Genomic DNA, 26,519 nt, shown 5'->3' on the forward strand with positions numbered 1-26,519 from the left:
CATAGTCCAATTATTCAAAGTAAAAAAATTGCTATCAAAAGTTAACAAACAACTGTGTCTTTGGCCGAATGAGGATCAAGTAGTCTCATTCAATTGAATTGTGTGTGACCACATGATGGCTAGCATGCCTGCATGACAAACAAATACAATTCATGAGTTTAAGTGAATGTCTCATAAGATGAAAAGTAAAATAACATTAGTAGCATAAAGCATTAGAAGGATGTTCATACAAAAGAACCATTTGACTCATATACAGTAAGCATGATAATTTATTTAATTTCATATAGTCGAGGTAAGCAAAAAAGTTATTGAATAAAGTAGAAAGTAATTAAATTGTTGTCAAAATATAATAAGATAAAAAGCTTACCGGTTAACCAAGTGCTTCGAAGACCTCCTTGTACACAACATTTGTAGTAGTCGAACACAGTGAATTGTCCTTGTCATGGATTAGGATTTTTAGCCCACTTTTGCTCTTAACTCGTGAAATAGCAACATACAACTGACCATGACTAAATACTGGAGTAGGCAAGTACAATCCAACACTATCAAGTGATTGACCTTGGGATTTATTAATTGTCATTGCATAGGAGACAATTATTGGAAATTGTCTCCGAATCAACTTAAATGGCCAAGGTGAATCAGACGGTGACATAGACATTCTTGGAATGTAAAAAATGTTACCTATGTTCTTTCCAGACATGATCTTTGCCTCTATGACATGATTTGCTAACCTTGTAACAATTAATCTTGTTCCATTGCACAGTCCATCAACCTGGTCCAAATTTCTCATTAGCATAATAGGTGTACCGATCTTCAATTTGATCTTATGATTTAGAATTCCTGATGTTCTTAATTTACTAAGAAATTCAGGAGTTAAAACTTCATAAGATTCATTATAAGTTGTGTCTGTTCTATCAATTGAATCGAAACTCAAATACTCTTTCTCTTCCCCTGAAATATCCGTTCATAAAACAAAACATAAAACATTATTAAAAATAATTGCTATAGTGTATTGTTTTATGTTTAGAAAAGATAAAAGCTAACTAACATTTACCTGGTATCAGATCAAATATGTAATGATTGACTCTATCCACAACTTCAATGGTTGAGGCAAGAATGGCTTTTCCTTGTAAGAACGTAACATCTTGAAATTTTTCCAACAAATTCGGATATCGGTAATCAACGATAGCCCTTATTGGATCTTCAAAATTTGAAATTAATAATTCTTTTGGAATTTCTATATCAACCAATCCATCATTTGGTTCAGAAATCTTACCATCACCAACTTGCAATATCCATTTTGAGAATTTTGCTAGTTCATCAGAACTTGTATTATCCCTTCCATGTCGAAGTCTCATATTCTTTGTGAGCTTTAGAACCTGACAATATTCCCAAACATAGGATGAGCTAATAGATGCATGGACAATATCAAAACGACTTGCTCTAGGAACAACTGGAAGAATCTGTCGGAAATCTCCTCCGAAAACAACAACCTTTCCACCAAAAATTGCATTTTGGAAACCCTTTTTGCTCATGACATCTTTTAGGGTTTTATCCAATGCCTCAAAGCAGCGCCTATGAGACATAGGTGCTTCATCCCATATTATGACATCGGTGGCTTCAAGTAGTTGTGAATGATCAGTGTCTTTGTCGATATTGCAAGTTGAGTTGTCAAGTGTTGGCACGGGTATTTTGAACTTTGAATGTGCGGTTCTTCCACCTGGAAATAATAATGATGCTATCCCACTTGAAGCAACAGTAAGAACAATTTTTTTCTGTGAACGAAGGGCACTTGATAGTGTTCTCCACATGAAAGTTTTGCCGGTTCCTCCGTAACCATGTAAAAAAAACACACCTCCTCTTTTTTTGTTGACAGCATCCATGATGGTATGATATATTGCAAGTTGTTCATCTTTAAATTATCAAGTTATAATTATAAGTAGAAAAAATATAAGAGATTTTTAAATTCATAATAAAAATAAAATATGTCACCTGTAAGTGCATGAAAAAGCTCTTCGAAATTCTTTTGCTCTTTCTCAGCATTGTAATCAAGTTCGTCGTAAATCAGCCGGTTGCCAACATGCTTTGTGACATAGCTATCCGGATATGGCATACATGTAAATTCATGTAAACTTCTTCTATTTGATTGCATCATATTTTCAATCTCAATGAGTGTCAAATTCTTTAACTCAGTGTCTGATAGTTGCAATTCTGTCAACATTTTATAAGCAGTTATATAGTAACAATTTGAATATATATCATAAAATACATATACAACCTGAAAGTGTATATCTAATATTATTACAAAAATTTCAACGGATAGCATTAGATAAGTAGTTAGATTCAGCTTAGAAACATTATTCTAAAATTTGAAGATCAAATTCAACACAAAATTGTATTTTAATTAGTTAGGAATATGAATGCATATAATGTTCCAGTAAGGAACAACATACTTACAAAATGTAGGATATATATGAATTGTTAGGGAATATTTAACAAATAGGTATTGTATGTATCTTAATCATGTCTGCCATTAGTTACTTAATAGTTAACATATAATGTATGATGTAATATTAATCAAATTCTGTTTACACTTAGTTTTATGATGCGCAGAGCTAATTAATTAATATAAAACATATGGGTCAACACAAATTCATATATGAAAGATATAAAATATTTTGATAATTAGTAAAGACATTCTCTATAAAATAAAATAAGTTAAATAAATATTCAGACTATTGCATATAGTGTAGACCAAAACTATTTCTTCAAAGGAAAAACAAATAATGGAAATTTACCTCTTCTATTAGTATTCTGTCTCTGTTGATATAAAATACCGTCAGATAAAGTCCTCCAGGTTTGTTCCCAAACATGACGTGGCCTATTCACTGTACCGGATAGCAACATCGTAACAAATAACTTTCTAAAAAAATGTCCAGAACCCCAATCTTTTGCTTCATTTATCGCTGCAACATATTCACTGTCATCGTTAAGAAATCCCATATGGAAGCATGCATCCCTAAAGCTATCCTGAACCTTTCCATCAACGAATTTTATATCTTCATAGCAAGTAGGGCCCTTGACAACTGTCAGCATCATTCTCAAATAATACAACTCACCGGTACTTGAAGGAACCCAAATTAGGCGGCCAATAGTATGACCCCTTTTTCGTGGTCTCCACCGTCTATATCTTCTATCATATACAAACTTCGTCAGAAATTGAGAGTAAGTTAAATTTTGTGCCTCAAAGTATATTTTGTTTGCTTCCATCCACGCCGTAAACATTGATTCTTTCACACTTGGTTTGTCAAGCACCTCATCAATCAATTCATAATCAGTATAGTAAACAGAATTATCTCCCTCAAGATGGAAGTACAACCTCTCAACTGCTGGTGACCTACCATGAATAGGAAATGAAAAAAGCCTCCAACACGCTTCACTTGGTGAGACATATCTACAATCAAGATATTGCTTGATTTCATCAACATTTCTTATGACCGAAGTTCCATCAGATTCAGTTTGGACAACCGCAATAGTAATTCTATCATAACCTTTGTTAATATACTTGAATAAGTACTTAATAGAAGTACTCTGATTACACCACTCCATATTGACGTGTGCTTGATATTTTTTCAACAAATATGGATTATAAGGAACTACCTACCTGTTATCAAGTTGAACTTGTTTTTTCATAACCGTATTACCGGTTTCTCTTCTTCGGTACATAGGATATCCATCTTGATCAACAATGGTCTGGGGCTGAAACTTTTTGGGAAAGTATTTTGAGCACTTTCCATCTTTCATGCAGGGTGAAGACCTGTTTGCTATAACACATGGACCATGGATCATATGTGTCTTTACCAAATCATATAGTGGCTTATCATCTTGTTCTGTTGGTATCTCTGCTGAAATGATCTTGTCTATATCATTTGGAGTTGGATACTTGCTGGAGGGATGCAAGAATAGAAGGATATGGGAATGTGGTAAACCCCGCTTTTGAAATTCAATTGTGTATATATCTGCAATAAAATGAGTTTATAATTAAATATTCGGATAATACGTATATCATTAGATAAAATAATTAGAATTAAAACTTACATGCAACAACTCTCCCTAACACATGCTTTTTTGTTAGATCACACAACAACTCATCAAACTTAATCTTGAAGACTCTAGAAATGATATCCGGACGATCTTGAGAATTCAAGTTATTTTTGGCAACCAATCTCCGAATTTCAGGCCAGTTAGGATTGCAAGTAAATGTGATAAAAAGATCCGGAAAACCAAAGTGACTACAAATACCCATGCCATCAAAATAAAGTTGTTCCATGAACCTTCGACTTCCAACATAAGTCAACGGTAAAACGACTCTTTTACCTTTGTTGGAACCTTGAGTGTTGGCATTCTGTTCTCCATCATTCAAATTGCCATATTTAGAAACACGCAACCTTTTTTGATGTTTTCTTATATAATTTAATCTTTGGGACTCTGTCATACCCCGATTTTGGTCCTGAATTTTTTCCATTTTTTTCATTTTTATTTGGCACTTGGCCTAAAGTTCACTTGCATACATTCATGACCAAAGGCAACCGTCCATTCCCAAATCCATATTTTGTGATAAACATTGGTTATTATTTAGCTTTTTGATCATGATGCTTTGTGATTACAAATTGGATTTTAGTTATTTGATTTTAATTTTCAATTTTAATTTAATTTCAAAGTAAATCTAATTCCAAATTTCAAGTTAATCTTAATTGTGTTTTACTAATGATTCAAACTCTAATTGATTTTAATTTTCAAATAAATGTTAGAGTTGATATCAAAGTAATTTTAACAAATTATAGATTAATTTGATTTTAATTGGTTTTATTTGGTTTTTTTTGATTTTTAATTGACATTGTGATTAGTCTCAGGTTATTTCTAAAATCCATATCCATTTTTATAACCAAACATGATCCATCTTCCATCCATAGTTCATCTCAAATCAAAATAGCACATACACACATTTCATAACATTCAATAATATTTAGCTTTCAAGCATTTCCAAAACCATATTCATACATACATGTTTCTCCCAAATGCACGTCCATTTTTACAACAGTAAACCATATTTCACCAAGTAAAAGCATCCTAATTACAAACCATGACTCATTCAAACCAAAGTCATTGCGTCATTCCACGGACCTTTGATTACAATGTTTGAAACGGAATGCAAAATTCAAACCAACACATTCACATTTCAAAGCTGCTACAACCTTGGGCAATCCTCGAAATTACAACGGATTATCATTTGTTACATCCAATTTTCAAATTCACAAAATAGAACCTTCATGACAATACAACACACAAAAAGCTAACACAAATAATCCTAAATCTAGCAACTTTGCCGCCTACCAAATTCAGAGTTACTAATCTCATTGGCAGCACAATCCTCAATCCTCGTTTCTACACTTGGAATCACTCATGAACACTCGATTTTGATTGATGTGATTAAATTATGGAGAATTCCCAAGATCAACAAGGAACCCTCTCTTCTCAAACCCTTGTTAATGCTACTCAATGCTCTAAGTCTCTGCTACCATTTAACATTGATGCTGCCGCTCAGGATGCCGTTTTGCGCGAACAAGAACTTGCAACTCAAAATATCATAAGGACCCAGAGAGAGGTGACAACTACCACATCACCTTCCAAGGATAATTTTGACATATTCTCTGCCCGTCATCACCCCAATGCTTTGAAGGAACATCTCTTGAATATGGCCACTGAGCATAGGTCTGAAATCGCTCTTAAGCGTGGAAAACCTGCACTTCCACAAGTCAAGACAAAAATAGGCAATGGATATTGTGTACCTGGTGGAGGTGCCTATAATGATATTCCCAAGCTTAACACTGATCCTGACAACAGTGCATTCAGTCTGCCCGAATCTAAATTTGATAGATATTCAGAGCAGACATCTGCAGGTAAAGAATTGCCCGAGTTCCTCAAGCAGAAGTTAAGAGCTCGGGGTGTTCTTAAAGATGATATACATACCAAAGATATTAAAGGTACTTCAGCTGAACTTAGGGGAAATGAAAACTTACCTCCAGGATGGTTTGTCATGAAGGTGGAAGCAAAAGATCCGGGGAGTGGTGCATTTTACTATTATAATGAAAGTACCGGGAAGAGTCAATGGGCAAAACCTTGCGAAGCATCCTTAACTGAGCAATCAGCACCGTCTTTGAATCTTCCGGAAAATTGGGTGGAAGCATGCGAACTCGGCATCTTCAAACACAATCCAGCATTATACTTTGTAAGCTTCCCAACACTTGTGGAGTGGCTAGTTTCCGCGCCAAATGCAATCCCAGGAGTACCAATTATCGCAGAAAAAATCAATAGCAGGGTTGCAATTTAAAACAACAGAAGTAGTAAAACCAGCATGATCATGAAGATATTGAACCTCAATCTTTACGGATTTGTAATCAGGTAATCGAATAGAAGCAACGACTTTCGCAGAAGACACAAAATCTGTGAGAGTAAATGTTGTCAACACACTTGATTCGGTATCAACTTTGAAAAGAAGAGTATTCTTTTTGTGGTTAATTTGAGCAGCAACATCACCGGAGGAAAGTCCTCTACTCTTCAATAACGTTGAATGCAAATCGATGCCGGAGTTGGTGGAGGAGGATATTGTGAACCGTTGATCGGAGTTGTAATCTTTGGTAAGGATATCTCTGGATAATATTCCGATGTCGGAGAAGATACCGGGGCCTTTGGAAGACATTGTTGATGATGTTGTTAGGAAGTTTGGTGTGAGAGTACGATTTTGACTATGACCAAGATGCTAAATATTTTGGAGGAGTCTCTTAGAGTTTGTTCTAATAATCTTGCTGCAATCAACACACCAGCAACCATGTCCAATGACGACCTGTGACCTGCAAGAAACACACCAAACCAGAACAAATTTGCGATTTATGATGCAATCTTGAAGCAACTTTGGCACCATTCTGATGCAATCGTGTGCTTTTCTGTGAAAACAACTGCAGCATTTGGTGGAGCTGGTGTTAGTGCAGCAACAGGAGTGATGACTGTTGCCATTTTGCTTCTCACTGAAATCACTCCAAAAAGCATTGCGGTTCACAATGCCACAGAGGTGGCTCGGTTTGTGCGAGCCACATGTAACCGAAGAGGAGCTAAAACTGATGCTGAGGGGTGCAGAATTAGTTGGAAATAGAAGAGGATTCGGAGCTACACAAGCCATGTGAGGGTAGCGCATTCCAGCCGGCATCATCAAACCAATACTCCGAATTCACTGCAGTAAAAGCAAAATAGCAAAGCAGTTAAATTTCAAGAAAATTCCCAAATTGGAATAGAGATAAAATTCAAAGAGAAAGTTTGAGCTCAGATTACCTGTTCCAAATCCAAACATCAAAGGGACCAATCCGATACTGAGCACAAAAAGTGTTTTGGCAGAGACCCCTTTTGATCTCCATAGACCAAATCCCAAACCCTAATCTGCAAAGGATAAATAGGAAAGAAAGGACACGATTGAGGGGGAGGAAAAATCGGAGGCGGACCAAACCCCACAAAAGAACCCTAAATCCCAAATCAAAAACCAGTATTGGAAAGGAGGAGGAGGAGGAAGATTTAAGCTCACCTGATTCGTCGTCGCCGAAGGTGAGATTTCCGCTTGATGTCTCTCTTTGAAACCGTGGATTTACGCTCTCTTTGGTTAACGTTGTTGAGCATCTGAGTTTGAGTGAGCAAGGTTGAGCGATGAGTGAGTGTCTGAGTCGGAGTGAGTGAAGTTTGGAGATATCGTGATTTCGTCGAGAGATTGATGATCGCTCGACTGTGTGAGTCGAGAATGGGATACAAACTGCAAGTGCACAGTTCTATCGCGTAGTTTTAAAAGATATCGATCCCACAGGGACTTATGAATCGATGTACCGTTATCTAAAGTTACTACGTAAATCTAAGGTGAAAATGTTTGATTGTCTGGGGAAAAACTAAAAACTAAACTAATATCTAGATTAAATATCAATAAAACGGATATCGGTATGTAGTTCGTCAAAACTAGGGAATCAATTCCTTGTCGGTCTCTCGGTTTTAAAATAAATCGTTTCGATTAACTTTATTGGTTAAAGGTTTTATCTCAAACTCTCGCTCTGTTGAAGAAACCATGATCTTAGATTAATGTAGCTGTCACTTATAATTAAGTCAAAAATCATATTTTGAAAACAATAAAGTTGCAGAAACTCTTTTTAAGAAAATACTGACCGTTTTAAACACCCTTATCTCAAACTTTCGCTCTGTTGACTTAGGTTATACAATTAAATCTAAATGCTTAACTCTCGTCCTCACATTCAATCTTTAAAAATACTTTTTGAAAAAGGTCAGAATTTAATTAATTCTAAAACTTGCTCTCGCCCTGAGATAGACTTAATGACTAACTTACACTGTCCAGTTAAAACCTCAAACTCTCGCTCTGTTGGTTTCAACTTCTTTATGTCTTTTACTTTTGTAAAAAATCTTGTTATTAAACCTGTAAGTTAAGACCATAAAAAGATTGATTCTAATTTTAAGTTTGAATAGACCGACTTAGTCTTGACCCCTCTTTCTGCTTACTTTACATACCGATACCTGGGCAAATTAGCCAGACATGCTAAATAAATAAGAATCTATATCATGCATAAACAGACTCATTCCAGGCATGCAATGTAAATAAACAATAGAATAAAACATTAAAAATTAAATAACGATTAAAGAACCTGAATGCGTAATACAATGGTCTTGAACACTCCACCACAAGCCGGTAGGATTTGTTCTTGGATTCTTCAATTAAACAGTAAAATAAAACAAGGAAATAAAACTGGAATATAACGTAAGGTTAAATCCGGTATAAAGTTGCACAGTAGTTTCCGGTGTAGAAACTACTACGCGAAAAATATCTAAAAGCTAAGAACGGGGGAAAAATAAATTGCAAGGGAAAAAGAAAATAAAGCTTGCAAAATAAAATAAATAAAGTGGACGATGCTGGAAAGGAAGAAAAATAGGCAAAGGCGTGAAAAGTAAATTTGGCAGAGCTTCCGCAAAACTGAGCGTGCAAAAACTTGTATCTGGAAGTTCCCAATTAGCTGCTATTTATAAGCTGCTGGTGTAACCACTTTTCAAGGGTTTCCGCGTGCATGGTAGTAGGCTTCCGAGGGTTAAGCGTGCGTGGAAGTGGGCTTCAACGTGGTCAGTTGAGTTCCTTGCGCCAAAAATATAGAGGACTGGTGTGACGTTCGTCACACCATGTGTGACGTCCGTCACAAGGCTACTTCGCGTGACGCTCGTCACGCGTCCTGTGACGTCCGTCACAGGCACAGCATTGGTGACTTGTGCGCTTTGGGCTGGGCTTTGGCCTTTGGTTCCTTTTCTCTCCTTTTTGTTGCTTTTTACACCTCATTTTCTTCCCTTTTTCACTTTTGCTTCAAAATGGGTACCTGATGTAAATAGAAAAGAAATACTGCATAATATCTGATGAAATGGGATAAATTAGCGTAAATGATAAAATAATTTAATTGAATTAAGTCTTAAAAAGCGATATAATTTCGTGTTATCAAACTCCCCCATACTTAAATCTTTGCTTGTCCTCAAGCAAAATTCAGTATAGAACTTGTTAAAAGTTTTAGCCGGATGAAATTTTAAAGCACACATCAATTCGTACTAGGTTGCCAATGGATTTTTGTTTAGGAGGACTTGAGTTTAATCTTGACATCAACAACTACCGTTACAACTTAGATAACCCTACCTTATGCCAATCAGTTTAAATACCTTGTGATAGATATCCTGGTTCCTTTTGTCTTATTTCACCCGCTTTCATTCTAGCGAAATCACATTAAGCCCTTTATCCTTTCGCGCACATAGTGGAGTAACCGGTTAGTGACTATGATCCGCTTTTAGCTAGAAGTTCTGGTACATAAGTCGGATAACTTCATTATTCAGCCCATTGCAAATTGCGGGGGATCGAACCGTAGTCCGCCCTACCAAGTTCAGTACCAGATTCCTACTGAACCAACTCATAATGGATCTTTCATATTGTGCTTTTACATGATCTGCAACCTTTAGATTAAATGATCTGGTAAGGATCACCTAATTTAATTATCTTAGGTTACTTTGGGGATCATTCACTTATATTCATCGGCTCTCCACGTAGTTTGCTATTAAGATGGTGCTGACTTCTGTATAAACTACTTGGGGTTGCCATAGAACTAAAAGTTCAAGGAATCGGTATAATAGGTACTTATCCTGATCTAACATATTGAGGTTCTCCGAGCGTTGTTATGGTAATGATTTTGTTTTGATTTTACTCAAATTTTATAAAGTAAGCAACCTTTATACTTATTGGGTGTGTTAAAATTTTTGTTATGGCTCAAGAAAGTTGAGGGAAATAGATAATAGAAACTTTTTCACATTCAGGACTTAAAAAAAAATATATATATATTTTTTTTATTTTTTTTTTTTTATTTTTTTTTATTTTTTTTTTTTTTTATAGGGAAATAACGATGAAAAGGAAATAACGATGAAAAGGGAGAGTACAAACTTGAAACAAAGATGAGAATGGAAAGAATAATTTCCCCCCCCATACTTGAACTAAACATTGTCCTCGATGTTTTAAGGGAAAGAAATACAAAATGGAGATGAAAAGAAAAATACAATTAAGGCTGTCTTCCACCTCTGGTTCTTGGTCCTGGTGATCTTTGACGTATGTCTAAGCTGTCGAATCTGCTAAACAACTCAGTAAACCGCTGGTCGGTTATGGCATTCCGAGCATCCTGTTGCTGTTGCATTTGACGCATCATCTGCATCATCTCTGTATTCTGTGCCTGCATTCCATCGATAGCATCCATAATGTCATCGTTGGTCGCAGGCCTTCGTCGTCGACGACGTTGGGAGGATGGGCCGGCTGCGTTACTGGAAGGGTTGAGCGGGACTGACGGTTGTGTTGGCGGATGATCACCTTGTTCCATTTCTTCAAACTCATCTGTTTGCTGGTCTGTTTGTGAAGGCTCGGTGGTTTCAGGAGCGCTAAGATCGTAGAGGTGGCGGTTCGGGTTTGTGACATCGGTTAGGGTGGTATTGGGTAGCACAACACTTGGGACAGCTTGGTTGTTCACCATAAGATAGTATCCTCCGCCTACTCTGTTTTTAATCAGGCGGCTGGAGCGACAATAGCTGATATCCATAGACAGGGGTGGTAGGGATTCTAAAGTTTGGAGTTTATCCCCTAGGTTCAGGCCAAGTGCTATGGAGGTTATTAATCCACCAATTATGAATGGTTGCCGGCCTCTAGCACATAAGGTGCGGATATGATGAAAGAGAAAAGAGGCGGCGTTTACCGTAGTATCCGATTCGAGAACGCACTGGAGGAAAAAGAGTTCTTTTGAGTTGACCTTACTGTTGTTTGGTCTTCCAAAGAGTGTGTTTTGCAGGATACGGAGAAAATAACGGATGGTGGGGTTATGGATGTGGGAGAGAAGGAGTTCTTCCCAGTTGTAGGTATTTATACCGGAAATTTTCTTAAAAAGGTCGAAAACTAGAACTGTGTTCCAGTTTGAGGTTGGAGGGATTCTGGCATGGAGCAGACCTTCTGTGGGAAATTGTAGCATGGCACTCAATTCGCGTTGGGTTAGAGAGTACTCGGTGTTAAACATACGGAAGGTTGCCGTACCGGTTAGAAATTCACCTTCACCGGCGGGAGTGGTGTAGTCGTAAGAACTTAGGAATTCTAAGGTTAAGGAAGGATAGGTGGGTTGGTTATGGGTGCAAAGGAAGGTTAAATCGGCTCTACGGAGCATCCACTCGATACCTTGGAGTAAGCCCAATTGTTGTAAACAAGTTAAATCGGGGTACCTGGTGGGAGCGACGCCTCGCTGTTGGAAGCGCTCGAATTGCTCTTGCTGATAGTTGTCATCTCCGGATCGGAAGATGATATTTCCGAAATTTTGATTTCCCGCCATTGTGATGAATTTTTGAATGAGTGATTTGGAAAAGAAAAGAATTGTATATTTGATATGAGAGAATTGTTTGTGGTGAAAGAAGGAAGTTTGGAGGGTATTTATAGGTAAAATGTGGGAGGTGAAAAGAAAGAGTGGTTGAAAAGTAATTAATTGTGGTAAATGAAAAATGAATGGGGAATGTAAAAAGGTAGGGGTGTAACGTTCGTCTCCAACGGCTCCCTAACGTTCACATGTCTGAGGGGCGTTACGCTCGTCACAAAGCTGTGACGCTCGTAACAGGCACTAAGTGTGCCGTCCGTCATGGATTGTGTGACGCTCGTCACACTTCCTTTTTGGAAAGGCTTAGTAGCGCTTCACAGAATCACTTTGGTAGCGTAATTTAATGTTTTATTTAGCTTATGGTTATTTTTAGTCTGCAATTTTAATGCACTATGCACGTTACTTGCTTTGTATAATAATAATAGGTAACAACAGTAGAACGTAACAGGCATTTGCATAATGAAATTAACTAAACAGCTTCAATAAAAAGGATCATAATGTATTACAGGAAGAGAAAATAATAAAATGAAATAGAAATGAACATGAATTCAAATAACATTAATGAAAAAAATCTAGCTTAAAACTAAATAACTTAGAAAGGAAAAATAACTAAATTCCATCTATCTTCGGATCTCTGGCCGGAGGAGTAAAAGAGTTAACATGATGCCGTAACATACGTAACTGACTTGCCGTGCTGCTCATGTGTTCTAGGACTGCAAGTCTCAAGCTGTGGAAATCTTCCCTGAGGGCGTTTTGTTCTGACATCAAGGCTTCAATGACGGTTTTAATATCTGTTCCTGGCATATGATGCCGGAGATCAGGCATGGCTGATTCTTCGGTCAGGACAGGCTGAGGAGGAGGATCAATATCATGGTAGCCGGATGGAGTCTGAGGGTCAGATTCAGCAAGAGAGATATGGTCAACATAGTGCTCATAGTCATCACAAATCTCATAATCCTGGATGGATTCAGTGGATCCAGCAGGAGTTGGGGTTTCATTCAGGTTATAGAGCCAGTTCCTTTGGTTATGAACACTAGTCCTAGGATCGGGCAGGGTGAATAGGCAGAGAACCTGGTTATCAATAACAAGCTCAAACTCATCAGACCCTATGTTTGCTATAAACATAGTGTTGAAGAGGAAAGGTATACTCATAGTGGTAATGCCACAAAAAGGGTTCAGGTCAAGCATAGGCTGACGTAATCCAATAGCATTACCTATCATAGTTATCAGGCCGCCTATTCTAATGGGTGCTCTCTCATCCTGGATAAGGTGGTCCAAATTAGCTAACATAAAAGTAGCACCGTTTACTGGACGGTTCTGGGAAGCACAAAATATGATGAAGAGTTCATCACGTGAAACTGAAGTACTATTTGGCTTCTTCCCAAATAAAGTGTGGGTCAGGATCTTATGGAAATAGCGAAAAGCCGGGTTATGTATGTTTCCAGAGAGAAACTCATGTTCTTCGGGCTCATCATTTCCAGTCAGCTTACCCCAAAAGTGTTCAAGCTCTCTATACTCAAAAAGTTCTTCCTGGCTTATAGTGAATGTATCAAAGGAGGTAGGAAAACCCAAAAGGTTGGTGAAGTCTCTAATATTAAATTGGTACTCCATATTGAACATTCTGAACTGGATAAAACCTCTGGTAATTCCTTTTCCATGGCTAGGTAGATAGATTAATGAACTAAGGAATTCTAGTGTGAGCCTCCGGTAGGTGGTGAAATGTCTCAGGATAGGGGAGGTCTCCCATCCTATCTGATTCAGCAAAAACAGGACACTCTGTCTCAGTCCAAGGGCAGTCATAGCCCAATCATCAGCATATAAACTAGGTAGCATTTCTCTAGTGGCTAGTTCTTCAAACCTTCGTTTCTGAGCCATTCCTCTGAACTTGATACCCATACGATCAAAATGTCCCATCTGGTTAGTGTTAACTAGAGAAAAGAAAACATGAGTTTAAGTCAGGATTTGGCCAAATGCCGAAAGAAGAAAAGAATTATTATTATTATATATAGATATATTTTTTTTTTTTTTTTTTTTTTGAATAAATCAATAATGAATACTAAATAGAAATTAAAGGAATAATTAAGAGAAAAATAGAGAAATGATAATAATAATAAAATAATAAAATAACAGATTAATTTGTGGGTTGTCTCCCACTAAGCGCTTTGTTTAAATGTCGCAAGCTCGACAAAGAAACTGTTAAATATTGTCTATGAGTCCTGGGGGCGTTTCGTCTAAGTGTAGAATTTGCGAATCCTCGTTGGTTTCCGCATAGTGATAATGTTTCAGACGTTGCCCGTTTACGGTGAACGGTTCTGTAGATTGTCCTTTAATTTCTACCGCTCCACTGGGAAAGATTTTAGTGATATGGAAAGGTCCTGACCATCTGGATCGTAGTTTTCCCGGGAATAATTTTAGTCTGGAGTTAAATAAGAGTACTGCGTCGCCTTGCTTGAAGATTTTCCTTGATATACGCTTATCATGCCATTGTTTTGTTCTTTCTTTATAGATTTTGGCATTTTCATAGGCGTCTCTTCTGAGTTCCTCTAATTCGTTTACGTCAAGGATTCTCTTTTCACCGGCGGCTTTATAATTCAAATTTAAATTTCTAATAGCCCAATAGGCTTTATGTTCTAATTCTACCGGGAGGTGACAGGATTTTCCATAAATGAGCTTAAATGGGGTCGTCCCTATGGGAGTTTTATAAGCAGTTCGGTATGCCCATAAAGCTTCTGGTAATTTCAATGACCAATCTTTCCTTGAAGTGGCGACCGTTTTTTCTAGTATTTGCTTGATTTCTCTGTTAGATACTTCCACTTGTCCACTGGTTTGAGGGTGGTAAGGTGTTGCTATCCTATGTCTCACTCCATATTTAAGTAGTAGTTTTTCGAGTACCTTGGATATAAAGTGCGATCCACCATCACTGACTACTATCCTTGGGATGCCAAATCTCGGAAATATTATATTTTTAAAGAGTCTAGTTACTACTCGGGTGTCATTAGTTGGAGAAGCTATAGCTTCGATCCACTTTGATACGTAGTCAACCGCCACGAGTATGTATTTGTTACCGAAAGAGGATGGAAATGGTCCCATGAAGTCTATTCCCCACACGTCGAAAATCTCTACTTCCAAAATACCTTTTTGTGGCATCTCGTCACGTCTAGATATGTTTCCCGTGCGTTGACATCCGTCACACTCCTTAATAGCCGCATGCACGTCCTTCCATATAGTTGGCCAATAAAAGCCAGCTTGTAGGATTTTAGAGCAGGTCTTGGATGTACTTGTGTGTCCACCATAAGGCGCGGAGTGACAGTGTTGGATTATATTTTCTACCTCTTCTTCGGGTACACATCGACGGAAAATACCATCGGGACCTCTTTTGAAAAGTAAGGGATCATCCCAGTAATAGTGTTTTATGTCGTGGAAGAATCGTTTCTTCTGCTGGTAAGATAAAGTAGGTGGAACTATTCCGGCAGCTAAATAATTGACTAGATCAGCGTACCATGGTATGACAGATATAGCTAAGGTGGTTTCTACTTGCATGTCGAAGTTGTTCTCTTCCAAAGTAGCTATGAGTTTGTCATACGAGAAATCATCATTAATGGATGTTCTTTCTGGTTCAAGGTTCTCAAGTCTAGAGAGGTGGTCTGCTACTACGTTCTCAGTTCCTTTCTTGTCCTTGATTTCTAAGTCGAATTCTTGTAGTAATAAGATCCATCTTAGGAGTCTGGGTTTAGCATCCTTTTTTGTTAGAAGGTACCTGATAGCAGCGTGATCGGTGTAAACTATTATTTTGGCTCCTACCAAGTAAGAACGAAATTTATCTAGCGCAAATACTACTGCTAGGAGTTCTTTCTCGGTTGTGGCATAATTCATCTGTGCTTCATCCAGGGTTCTGCTAGCGTAATATATAACATGGAGCTTTTTATCCTTTCTTTGTCCTAAAACAGCACCTACAGCATAATCACTGGCATCGCACATTATTTCGAATGGTTCATTCCAGTCTGGTGTCTGCATAATGGGTGCTGAGATCAATGCTTGTTTAAGAGTTTGAAATGCTTTTAAACAGTTATCGTCGAATATGAATTCAGCATTTTTCATTAATAGTCTGGTTAAGGGTTTAGTTATCTTAGAGAAGTCTTTGATGAATCGTCGGTAGAAACCGGCGTGTCCTAAAAAGCTTCGTACTTCTCTCACGGTTCTTGGGGGTTGAAGATTTTCGATTACCTCTATTTTGGCTTTGTCTACTTCAATTCCTCTGTTCGAGATGATGTGTCCTAAAACAATTCCTTCTTGTACCATAAAGTGGCACTTTTCCCAATTAAGTACTAAGTTTACTTTTACACATCGTTCAAGAACTCTTTCCAGGTTTTCAAGGCATTCTTCGAAACTTTGTCCGTATACAGAAAAGTCATCCATGAATACTTCCATGATGTTTTCGAGAAAGTCGGCGAAAATCGCCATCATGCATCTTTGAAAAGTTGCAGGGGCATTACACAGACCAAACGGCATTCGTCTATACGCGAAGGTACCAAAAGGGCATGTGAATGTTGTCTTTTCTTGGTCATCAGGGTGAATTGGTATTTGAAAGAAGCCTGAATAACCGTCTAAATAACAGAAATGTGAATGTTTTGCTAATCGTTCTAACATTTGGTCAATGAATGGTAAAGGGAAATGATCTTTTCGGGTTGCTTTGTTTAGTTTCCTATAATCAATGCACATTCTCCATCCCGATTCGATTCGTTTAGTTATAGTTTCTCCTTTTTCGTTTTCAATAACGGTTATGCCTCCTTTCTTTGGTACAACGTGTACAGGACTGACCCATTTGCTATCAGATATAGGATATATAATACCTGCTTCTAATAACTTGGTTATTTCTTTCTTTACTACCTCACTTAGGATCGGATTTAGTCTTCTCTGGTGTTCCCTAGAGGTTTTACCGTCTTCTTCTAACATGATGCGATGCATACAAATAGAAGGGCTTATTCCTTTAAGATCGGTTATGTGGTATCCTAGTGCGGTTGGATATTTTCTTAAGATATGTAGGAGTTTTTCTGTTTCGAGTCTTCCTAGATCTGCATTGACTATCACAGGTCGTTCAAGTTCTAAGTCTAGGAATTCATATCTCAGATTTTTGGGAAGTGTTTTCAAATCAGGGGTTGGTTTGTTAAGACACTGCGTAGGATCTGGTGTTATTGCTAAGCATTGTTTAGATTTGTCTTCTAAAAGATAGTCTGATGATTTGTCTTCTCCTGACTCTGCTTCTTTTATGCATTCATCGATGATATCCATGAAGTAACATGTATCTTCTATTGCAGGTGCTTTCAAGAATTGGGAAAGAATGAATTCAATTTTCTCTTCACCTACTTCGAAGGTGAGTCTTCCTCGTTTTACGTCTATGATTGCACCGGCAGTTGCTAAGAATGGTCTTCCTAGTATAATAGGTGTAGTGTCATCTTCTCTAATGTCCATAATTGTGAAGTCAGTGGGGATGTAAAACTGACCTATGCGTACGGGAACGTTTTCAAGGATTCCTACAGGATATTTGATGGAACGATCTGCTAGTTGTACAGACATCTTGGTCGGTCTTAATTCTCCCATTTCCAGTCTCTTACATATGGATAAAGGCATAACGCTAATTCCGGCTCCTAAATCGCATAAGGCTTTGTCGATGACAAATTTTCCTATGTGACAGGGTATAGAGAAGCTACCTGGATCCTTGAGTTTAGGAGGCATGTTTTGGATTATAGCGCTACATTCGGCAGGGAGTGTAACGGTTTCGCTATCCTCAAGTTTCCTTTTATTAGAAAGAATTTCTTTTAAGAATTTAGCATATGAGGGCATCTGCGTAATAGCTTCGGTAAATGGAATTGTAACGTTTAATTGCTTAAGGAGATCGACAAATTTTCTAAATTGGCCTACATCTTTGGTTTTAACAAGCCTTTGAGGGTAAGGTATAGGTGGTTTGTAAGGTGGTGGAGGTACATAAGGTTCCTTCTTTTCTAGGGTATCCTTATTACTCTCTTCCTTTTCCTTAGGTTCACTTTCCTCAGTAGATTTCTTAGGGTTTTGGTTTTCTATCCTTGGATCAGACGGTCCTTCCACTTCCGTTCCACTTCTTAATATAATTGCATGAGCTTGGCTTCTCGGATTAGGTTGGGGCTGTCCAGGGAATGTACCAGTTGGTGCAGCAGTAGGTGCTTGTTGTTGAGCTACTTGAGATATTTGTGTTTCCAGCATTTTGTTATGGGTAGCCAAGGCATCTACTTTGCTTGCGAGTTGTTTAAGTTGTTCGCCAGTGTGTATGTTCTGGTTTAAGAAATCTTTATTGGTTTGTTGTTGGGAAGCTATAAAATTTTCCATCATGATTTCCAAGTTGGATTTTCTAGGGGTATTATTGTTAGGATTTGGTTTCTGATATCCCGGAGGTATAGATGGGGTTTGATTCGGAGACTGTCCAGGTGCGTATAAAGCATTATTACTCTTATATGAAAAATTTGGATGGTTCTTCCAATTTGGGTTATAGGTATTCGAATAGGGGCTTCCTTGAGCATAGTTTACTTGCTCTGTTTGGATTCCAGTCAAGAGTTGACATTCCGCAGGAGTGTGGCCTTGGATTCCACAGACCTCGCAATTCTGAGTTATAGCAACCACGGCGGTTGGTGGTGATACGTTTAAACTTTCAATTTTCTGGACCAAAGCATCCACTTTTGCATTGACGTGATCAAGGTTACTTATCTCGTACATGCCAGTTTTCGGTTGAGGTTTTTCCACTGTTGTCCGTTCGGTTCCCCACTGATAGTGATTTTGGGCCATGCTCTCGATAAGCTGGTAAGCATCAGCATAAGGTTTGTTCATTAATGCACCACCTGCAGCGGCGTCTATTGTTAACCTTGTATTGTATAAGAGACCATTATAAAATGTGTGAATTACTAACCAGTCTTCCAAACCATGGTGTGGGCAAAGTCTCATCATGTCTTTGTATCTTTCCCATGCTTCGAAAAGAGACTCGTTGTCTTTCTGTTTAAATCCGTTTATCTGGGCTCTTAACATAGCTGTTTTGCTTGGCGGAAAATATCGGGCAAGAAAAACTTTCTTCAACTCGTTCCATGTGGTGACTGAGTTGGAAGGGAGAGATTGTAGCCATCTTCTAGCGCTATCTCTTAATGAGAAAGGAAAAAGACGAAGTCGAATTGCCTCTGAAGTGACACCATTAGCTTTAACAGTATCAACATATTGAACAAATACGGATAAATGAAGGTTTGGATCTTCGGTAAGATTTCCAGAGAATTGGTTCTGTTGCACAGCCTGCAACAGTGAAGGTTTAAGTTCAAAGTTGTTTGCTTCTATTGCGGGAGGAGCAATACTTGAATGCGGTTCATCTTGCGATGGAGCGGCGTAATCTCTAAGAGCACGAGCTGGTTCTGCCATCTCGGTTAAAGAAGGAAAAATGTTTTTGATATCAGGAAGGTTTATAGGAGGGAGATTTTTTTCAGCACGATATTCCCGAATTCGTCGTAAGACTCGGAGATATAGTTCGATATCGTTGATTCGTAAATAGAGCGGTTCGCCTTGAGAGCGAGTGCGTGGCATACAAATCAACGAAAGAAAGAATAGAAGGAAAAAGAAACCTTAGTCTCTACAGCGTAACGGAAGAGTTACGATATCGATTGAATAAAAGTCCCCGGCAACGGCGCCAAAAACTTGATCGCTCGACTGTGTGAGTCGAGAATGGGATACAAACTGCAAGTGCACAGTTCTATCGCGTAGTTTTAAAAGATATCGATCCCACAGGGACTTATGAATCGATGTACCGTTATCTAAAGTTACTACGTAAATCTAAGGTGAAAATGTTTGATTGTCTGGGGAAAAACTAAAAACTAAACTAATATCTAGATTAAATATCAATAAAACGGATATCGGTATGTAGTTCGTCAAAACTAGGGAATCAATTCCTTGTCGGTCTCTCGGTTTTAAAATAAATCGTTTCGATTAACTTTATTGGTTAAAGGTTTTATCTCAAACTCTCGCTCTGTTGAAGAAACCATGATCTTAGATTAATGTAGCTGTCACTTATAATTAAGTCAAAAATCATATTTTGAAAACAATAAAGTTGCAGAAACTCTTTTTAAGAAAATACTGACCGTTTTAAACACCCTTATCTCAAACTTTCGCTCTGTTGACTTAGGTTATACAATTAAATCTAAATGCTTAACTCTCGTCCTCACATTCAATCTTTAAAAATACTTTTTGAAAAAGGTCAGAATTTAATTAATTCTAAAACTTGCTCTCGCCCTGAGATAGACTTAATGACTAACTTACACTGTCCAGTTAAAACCTCAAACTCTCGCTCTGTTGGTTTCAACTTCTTTATGTCTTTTACTTTTGTAAAAAATCTTGTTATTAAACCTGTAAGTTAAGACCATAAAAAGATTGATTCTAATTTTAAGTTTGAATAGACCGACTTAGTCTTGACCCCTCTTTCTGCTTACTTTACATACCGATACCTGGGCAAATTAGCCAGACATGCTAAATAAATAAGAATCTATATCATGCATAAACAGACTCATTCCAGGCATGCAATGTAAATAAACAATAGAATAAAACATTAAAAATTAAATAACGATTAAAGAACCTGAATGCGTAATACAATGGTCTTGAACACTCCACCACAAGCCGGTAGGATTTGTTCTTGGATTCTTCAATTAAACAGTAAAATAAAACAAGGAAATAAAACTGGAATATAACGTAAGGTTAAATCCGGTATAAAGTTGCACAGTAGTTTCCGGTGTAGAAACTACTACGCGAAAAATATCTAAAAGCTAAGAACGGGGGAAAAATAAATTGCAAGGGAAAAAGAAAATAAAGCTTGCAAAATAAAATAAATAAAGTGGACGATGCTGGAAAGGAAGAAAAATAGGCAAAGGCGTGAAAAGTAAATTTGGCAGAGCTTCCGCAAAACTGAGCGTGCAAAAACTTGTATCTGGAAGTTCCCAATTAGCTGCTATTTATAAGCTGCTGGTGTAACCACTTTTCAAGGGTTTCCGCGTGCATGGTAGTAGGCTTCCGAGGGTTAAGCGTGCGTGGAAGTGGGCTTCAACGTGGTCAGTTGAGTTCCTTGCGCCAAAAATATAGAGGACTGGTGTGACGTTCGTCACACCATGTGTGACGTCCGTCACAAGGCTACTTCGCGTGACGCTCGTCACGCGTCCTGTGACGTCCGTCACAGGCACAGCATTGGTGACTTGTGCGCTTTGGGCTGGGCTTTGGCCTTTGGTTCCTTTTCTCTCCTTTTTGTTGCTTTTTACACCTCCTTTTCTTCCCTTTTTCACTTTTGCTTCAAAATGGGTACCTGATGTAAATAGAAAAGAAATACTGCATAATATCTGATGAAATGGGATAAATTAGCGTAAATGATAAAATAATTTAATTGAATTAAGTCTTAAAAAGCGATATAATTTCGTGTTATCAATTGAGAGAAGAGAGATTGAGAGCGAGTACGCGTTTGGGAGAGAACGAAGACGATGGTCTGTTCTTTGTTTCCATTTCTTTTTCTTTTTTTAATTTATTTTTAAACAAAGATAAGCATTGAAACCATAAATTTTTTTATGTTTTTAAACTTCCTAAGTTTTCATTTTTAACTTCCTAAGTTTAATAAATATTTTCTCATTTTCAATTCATATGCCATTGAGAAACCCAACAGCCAGGCGGCTGGGTTTTTTGTTGGTAAACCAACAGACCTTCATTATTGTTATTTTAGTTCCTTTTTATTTTTATTCCAATCTAGTCTGGTTTATATGTTTAAGCTGTTATTTAAATGACAATTAATGATAAATGGCCTAGTGGAGAGGGGGTGGTTTCTATGGTCTTTAATGGAGTGGGTTCAATACTCATGTATAACATTTTATTTATTTTGGCATTTTTTTTCATGTTTATGTTTTATATTAATTTCCCCTAGGCTCATAGTTTTTTTTTATTATTGTTTAATAACACAAATTTGATTTCTTTCAATTCCATCATTCATTCAAAGCCGTTTTAAACTATCGAAAATCACACTTTTCTCGATTCAATATCGAGCCCATTTCCACAACCTTGTAAGTCGATTGCTTTTTAAGCATCGCCATCAACCTCACATAGCTTACTCTTGGGATTTCTTACAATGAGCCGGTTCTCTTGCACTTACACTCATATTTTGCATTATTTGTTGTTTGGGCCTGATTTAATTATTTCATGATTTTGAATCTCCATTTGACAAAATGTACCCCACTTCCCCAATGTGTATATAATTTTGTATTGTTCTATTTCTCTATTTGTTTTAGATGCTAACACAAGAGTAAAAATCCACCATTTCTAGAAAATACAAAAAATATGACTCGACCCAACGTCGAGTATTTTCTCAATAAACAAATCAAGTCATTTCTCCCTCCTATTCCTTTCCAGTTCTTTCAAACTTTCGTCAAACGCTTGATTCAACGTCAAGCCATTTTTTTCTAATAAAACTCAAAAAAATATTAATTCATAATTAAGACTTTTTCAATAAAGATGAAAGTGGAACATGGTGTATACCATGCACTCCTGAGACTAGGATTCGAGATGTATATCTCGCAAATCCTAGTTCTCGCCATCATCCAATTTACCCACTTTGTTCTCTCAAACACTCATTCAAATCTTTCTCAAACATCCATCAATACTTGATCTAGGGTCAAGTCATTTTCACAACAATAACATTCAAAATACCTAATTCTTATTTAACACTTTTTCAATAAAGGTGGAAATGGAACATGGTGTATACCATGCACTCCTGAGACTAGGATTCGAGATGTATATCTCGCCGATCTTAGCTCTCGCCATCGTCTAAAATTGTCAATGCGGTTTCTTCAAACCCTTTCTCAATCAAATTCCAAAATACTTAATTCCTATCTTAACCTTTTTCAATAAAGATGGAAATGGAACATGGTGTATACCATGCACTCCTGAGGCTAGGATTCGAGATGTATATCTCACTCATCCAAGTTCTCGCCATCACTCAAGATACATCCAACCAATCAAATTCTTTTCTCGCCGCCGTGCGGTTAATCAAAAAACCTTTTTTCATAAACGAAAGATATATTGTCTTAAGGTGATGCAAAACAATGTTTCGGCCACGATTGTTGAGTAGAGATAAATGACGCTTTTCCGAATGTAGATTTATAAATCCGTTCGAAGTGTGGTATGCGTTCACTCCTCATCTATTTTGGGTAAAATAATGTTTTCGTCGATTAATACAGTATAACTTTCGTTAAAATCGACCACCAAACAAACATTTTTCTACCCAGAACTACGTAAGCCTTGATTTCTCTTTTGAGATACGTAGGAGCAGGATTTGCAAATCTTGTCAGGCCCACTAATAAAAAACTTAGGTTTAGTCCTTCGTCAAAAAATCCAAAAATATTCTTCTCTCTTATATTCTTTCTTTTCCCACCTAATAAACTGAAAAGCCTAACATTTCAAACTAACATTAACGCACACAACTGACCTAATGGTTCCCGTTGAGTACAACGGACGTGAGGGGTGCTAATACCTTCCCCTTGCGTAATCGACTCCCGAACCCTGATTTGGTTGCGATGACCATAATCATTGTCGTTTTGTTTCTTGGGTTTTATCGATATTTCCCCTTTCCTTCTTAGGAATAAATAAAGTTCGGTGGCGACTCTGTTCAGTCCATCATTGCGAACGTGCGATCGCGCTTCGCTTTGAAGTCGTATCCCCATATTTTTCGAGGTGCGACAGACTCCATCATCGTAAATCCATCAACCAAGAATTGTTGAAACAACCTTCTTGACAGTAATAGTGTTTGTGCTTCATTATTCCTAGATTGAATCCTAAAAGCAAGCCATTCTCTAATTGTAAGCTTATTCCTCTTGATTGGTTTTTTTGAATTAGTTTCCCTAAGAAGAACGCCAACTCTAAATCCATCTTCACCGTAAGGAAACAACAGTGGATACTGGTATGACAAATAACTTGGATGAAACTCACTTATTCTTTTCAGTTGTCCACTCTGTCTCTCAAGAAGAATATCTCTTTTATGACCTGTATCAACATCACCAACGATAAGTGCGGCGACCTCTGAAATAGTTGGATGGTTGTAGATCCTGCCGTCTGTTGATCTGTCAGGGATTAATTTCAACTTAAGATCAGGTAAACTGCAATTTTTCAATCTATCTGCTGCCATCCTAAAAGACTTAGCATGTGTGTTGAACTTATCCAACATAAGCTTCAATCTTTTAACAGTATCTGGAATAATATAGGGGTTGTTCCTGCATATTGATTTTCCAAAGGTTAGTCTATTCAAAATCTATTAATAGTATACTGTGATGGCATATTTTTTAGAATTATGCAATTTTTAATCATGAAGTAAATCGTATGAAGAATATAAACTCACCCTATTGCTTCAATTCTATTCTGAACCTCATTGTCGGTGTCGAAAATGTATAGTTGAGCAAACTTTGGAGATTCTCCAGGTAAAGGAAGCATGCTCCCAATCCGATGGCAGACTTGTCCATGTATTCTTAGATTAGGTGGTCCCCTTCCATCTTGAAATCTGTTGTCGACCTTCATACCCGATGATGTAAAAGCAAATATCATGTTGTACAATCGACAATATTGCTGATAATTTATACTTTCGCTTTCGCTATTATCAAACAATAAACGCCGAAGTAATAATGGCGGTGTTTTCAAAAGTGGCAAAACAACTTTTCGGTTTCCGCAACATAGTTGGAACTTAGGAACTGAACAATTCTTTCCTTTCTTCGTTTTTTCTTGATACCACATAAGTGCTCCACAATGTGTGAACTCAACCGTAGGATCACCAATATCAGAATAATCTATTTAAAAGAAACGTTTTTGAATATTATAATGCATTTATTAAATTTGCTAAGTCTGTTAAATGAAAAGTTATAAGTAAAACAAATGTTAGAGTTAAACATACCAATATTGCAAGAATCAATTGATGAGGAATTGTATTGAAAGACTTCGTCATCATCAAGACTGGAACTGGAATCATAATTTCCATCTGCAACATTAAATTCGCAAGAGCTGTCACTGATAAAATCATCAGTGGATGTATCATCAACAGAGTTATGCATAGCAATGTTAAAATTTGGAACATAATTGAAATTAGATGCATCATGTACAGGAGAATTGGGTGTGGATGAAGAAGAGGGATCATGATTCTCATTGGCAAAATAATTTAAAAGTTTCACACTCATGGATTGAATAGCACCCACATTCAGTTGTTTTTTGGATTTGTAAGCAGAAGTACTTGGTTGCGCACTCATGTTCAAGTTTCTTGCATTAGAATGTGGAGAAGTTATATTGGAAGGTGGTGTTACTAAATGAGTAAATGATGGAGTATTGATCCTGAAACAACTTGGAGAATTCTTGTCAAAGTTCTCATCATGAGATTGTGAGATTCTTCTTTGCAGAATTTGTTTTCTCCTTTCCCGTGCAAAAGCCGCAACCTGTTTTGTAGAGACACTTTCAAAATTCTTCATTGAAATACCACTGCCTGTTGCAATTCCAGGAGAATGTGAAAACATATTTCTTTCATTAAGAACAGTTGAAGTTATATTAGACAGTGGTGTTCTGATGATTGGCCTCGATGGAGCGTAGTACATCTGAGAAGCTTCATAGTGGTTATAAAAGTTATCTATGTTTCGGAGTTTTTTCGATCTTCTATCTTTAAGAATTTGCTTCCTTTTACGTCGTGCCAAAGCTGCAATTTCTTTATTGAAGTTAGCAGGTGGTTCCATTTCGTTGGAGAATTGTAGTGAATGTAGATGATGATATCAAATTATCTTAAGAAGAATAGAAACCATGTTAGAATATAACAAAAGTTGGAAATCTTTATGTTTGGGTGGTAGCCATTCTAACAGGAACAAAGCTTCTACCTATAACATGCCGCAAGAACAATTAGAGTAAAAGTCATGAACCTAAAAGCTAATAGTCATGCAAGTTTTAATGTTCTTTTTTTAAAAAATTAGTCTTATAAATTAAATCATATAGTAGTATATTCATACAGTAAAAGAAAATGGTTTAAAATATCATTTGGTATTGGTTTAATAATTAGTTTTTGTTACATTAATAATTGGTAAGCCTATTCAATATATTATGTGGTATTGGTTTTCTAATTATATATATAAGACATTATTATAATATAGAGTTATGATTAATGATACATAGGTAGACTAAAAGACACACTTAAAAAGTAAAAAAAGCATGCATAACTCATTATAATCTTAGCATTGTAAAACGCAGAAGCATTGGAAAACATGAAAAGTTTTTGTGTGCATTAGAAGTAATATTGACACATGCAAAACCTTATAGTGACACTTATTTTATATTCTCATCATTCAATACTACAACATAGCTACACTACATATAAGACACATTGTAATATCACATCAAACTTTCACTTTTTACAAACAATGGGTTAATCTACTTTAAATATCCAATAGAAGATTT

General features: G+C 37.1%; 2 pseudogenes; one reads left to right on the plus strand and one right to left on the minus strand.

Moving 5' to 3' along the window:
* Positions 1–370: 370 nt before the first annotated feature.
* LOC127082186 (uncharacterized) lies at positions 371–25,807 on the minus strand (annotated as a pseudogene).
* Positions 18,964–19,063, plus strand: LOC127089325 (uncharacterized; annotated as a pseudogene).
* Positions 25,808–26,519: the final 712 nt, after the last annotated feature.

Source organism: Lathyrus oleraceus, chromosome 5 (assembly GCF_024323335.1).
Source record: "Lathyrus oleraceus cultivar Zhongwan6 chromosome 5, CAAS_Psat_ZW6_1.0, whole genome shotgun sequence".
In the NCBI taxonomy this organism is placed as follows: Eukaryota; Viridiplantae; Streptophyta; class Magnoliopsida; order Fabales; family Fabaceae; genus Lathyrus; species Lathyrus oleraceus.